The sequence below is a fragment of the Brachyhypopomus gauderio genome, unplaced genomic scaffold (genome assembly GCF_052324685.1).
Source record: "Brachyhypopomus gauderio isolate BG-103 unplaced genomic scaffold, BGAUD_0.2 sc57, whole genome shotgun sequence".
Classification (NCBI taxonomy): domain Eukaryota; kingdom Metazoa; phylum Chordata; class Actinopteri; order Gymnotiformes; family Hypopomidae; genus Brachyhypopomus; species Brachyhypopomus gauderio.
The window spans coordinates 2,117,588-2,121,099 of NW_027506880.1; positions in this window are offsets into that span (position 1 = coordinate 2,117,588).

Here is a 3,512-nt window from a genome sequence, read left to right on the forward strand (position 1 = left end):
TGTTAGCAGTGCTTATATGGAGACAAATCAGTACCAACTACAGATTTTGTAGTGTCATATTACTTGTCATGTTTAAAGTGTATGAAGTAAGCCTGATGTACACTATGCGACTAAATGGATGTGGACATCTCTCAGGAGTGTTGAGTGTAGCCACCTAGTCCAGCCGCACCCACTGACAACAGGTGTGTCAAATCATGCACATAGCCATGTAGATCTCCACAGACATACAATGGCAGTAGGTCCTCCTGAAGATAGATGGTAGCGGCTATAACATACTACTATCACCAGTTTGTGAAATATCTGCCCCCAATCAACTATAACTGCTGTTGAAATTGAGCATCTATGAGCAACAGCGCTAAGCCACGAGGCTCAACAACAGCTCCACCATGGCTCAACATCAACTCCACCATGGCTCAACATCAGCTCCACCATGGCTCAACATCAACTCCACCATGGCTCAACAACAACTCCACCGTGGCTCAACATCAGCTCCACCATGTCTCAACAACAGCTCCACCATGGCTCCACCATGGCTCAACAACACCTCAGCCACCAAGCAAACTCAGAGTGTTGCCAAACCTCTGCTGCTCCATAGAAGCTCATGTGGCCTGCACAGGGCCCTGAATTCAACCCCGCTGAAGATCTATTGGGATGAATTGGAACAGCCAGGCTGTCTTGTACTGTTATTATGGCATACTTATGCAGGAGTGTGCATTCTAAACCTCAAGCTAAATAAACATCAACAAACAAACAAATCAACAATCTCTTTCAGTGCCATCAAAGATCAGTTTCCTGTCTAAATTACAGGATACATGGAGATGCACATCATTCTGGAAGTCCTCATCAGTGGTGGTCACCTCGATATAAATTAAACAATTTCATAATTGATCAATTCATTCTTTACTTTCCTAAATTCATAAATGTTTCCTTTGCTGTTAAGTAGGGCTATATGAAAATGCTCAAATTAAAAGTCCATTTGTGACTGTTATTATCTGCAATCAGGGTAGTTCAGACCATACTGATTAGGCACTGCAGATGGTCCTGTGTCCAGCTGGGAACTTTGTGATTTCAAGCTGCCGTATGAAATAAGAGGCTTAAACCTCTTTAGCTGCTCTGCCTGGAGGATGTAAAGGTGTGCAGTGTCTGCATGAGGGATGTGACACACACACGGGTCCCTGATGGGTTGGGACTGGCAGCTGCATATGGACGTTTCCTGGACAGGACAATGAATGACCTGCAATGGTCAGATTAAAGAAATCTGGCACATACTCACCTTTCTGTCTTGGTCGTACTGCACACTTCTGCTTACATGTGTGCTTGTTTACTCTGGGTGTTGTGACAGCAGTGTTGGTATGGGTTACGCCACTTGAACTGTCCTGCTACCTGCTAGTGTCGGAATGACAACACAGTAGCAGTGGATTACAGCAAACTGATTACTATGTTTTGACACTGAAGATATAGCAAGTATTTTGAAGTGTATCGACGGTGAGGAATGAGGCAGAGAGTAAGCCATCGCTCTTGCTTTTCTTTTATTAAAGAAACATCGCTTACATCAAACAGGTGTAAGAGGAAAGAAAGGAAGCACACCCCCTGGGGGGGGGGGGGGGGGGGGGGGAGCACTCGCACCGCACATTTAGCGTAGCATTACCTAACTGCGTGCTGTTCTCTGTGGCCTCACAAACTGTCCAGAAGTCACCTATTGGCAGGCCATACAGTATTTTGAAGTGCTGATCCTGGCCACCAGTTTAAGTTCGTAAAATCTCTGCTGTAGTAATATGTTTTTTTTAATTCCGCTTAGGTTTATTAAATGGAGAGTGATCCGATTCTGAAGTGGCTATTTATGGGTTTAGAATAAGCATTTTCGAATTCCAGACGGAATTTTACCATAAAGTAGCCCATAGTTCTTTTTAGGTCTTTGCTGCCACCTTGTGGTCATCCTTTGCATTTTTGATTTTTTTTTCAGCTGGGTCAGCTGGGTCAGCTTGCTGGGCGTCGTGCACTGGTCGTGCTCTGTGGAACAGGTGTGCTCACAAACATGTGGTCCACTTGATGAGATTCTTCAGTTAGGATGAGATGTGATAACGACAGAAACCATCATTTGCGATTGCTACTATTAGCTGTAATCAGTGTATTTCAGTACACTTTAATAACGCACTCGGCGGAGGAGCTTTATGAACATTTGTGGTGATGTAGTGGTCTACGCAAAACACTCGATCAGGCAGATGGACGAGCACAGCAAAACGTTCTGTGCTCGTTTGATAAGCCGCTGCTTCAATCTAGATCATCATTCTTAAATCGCCATTTCCACTTATTTTGGTCGCAGCTCAGCACGATGATTGTGATCAGTATGAATAGGAAGGCTATGCATTAGGCTACTTATAAATGAAGTTTGAACTGTGGCCATGTGTTATGTATGACGTGTGGATTATGCGGAATATCCCACAACCTGTTTGAGTATAATGTGTTTTGATTAAGATTAAAGAATTTATCAAACTTATAAAATCTACGTTGGATTTATTTATTTCACATGACCATAAATAAATAACCCAAAAGTCTGTATTACAGTATCGCCATTTTATTATTTTTGCTTTTGGTCTTTTTAAAAACCGGTTAATACATTTTCGTCTTGGAAGAATCTAGATGCACAAACTATTCCAGCGACTCTGCTGTACAGCGGGGCGGCAAACGTGCGGCTCGTGACGTGGGCGTCACCAGTGCAGCAGCGCGAGCTCCGGTGTTCAGCTCCAGACTCACGTGACCGGGGTTTGCTTGTCGGATGTGCATGTAAGATCACATCATAAATGTAAGCTAGAGTTAGCAATTTGCTTGTAAGGTGATTTAAAATCGAGTAGATTTTGTGTGTATTTTAAGTAATTAAATGCACTGAAAAGTATAATTGTGGAACTCTTAAAGAAATGTAAAATGGGAACAGTAATATTTTATATTTTAGTTAGTTAGATTGCCATTAACACTAGCTACCTATCTAAGAATCGGTGTTGAAATAAACTAACAGTTAAAAAAAATTCTGGGTAACTAGTCACTATTCTAATTAATAGAATGTATAGCTTACCCCGTGAATAAGAGGAATGTCTCTTTTGTTGTCTTTTTCTGTCGCACAATGTGTGTGAAAGGTGTGAGGTGTTGTCGCCATCTTCTGGGCTTTCTGCTGAGGACTTGCACTTACATTTCGTGTCGTTCTACAGAATGTTTTATTGCAAAGAGATAATAATAATAATAATAACACAAGAAACAATATTTGGACAAATTATGATTTTATCTGATGATGTGTATGTATAAATCACATTTGTGAGAAGGCCATAATTTTTCTTCTGAAATAAATTATTATGCAAATAAGGTCCTAGGAGATTATATCAAATAAATAATGCAAACAAGTCTATGAACTGTACTATGTTACCTGGGCCTGGTGTAATTTCACCATGGAACTCAGCAGGGAGGCCACATATGTAGGAGATCAGTCATATACAGTTCACTATTGTTGCCATGGCTGCATG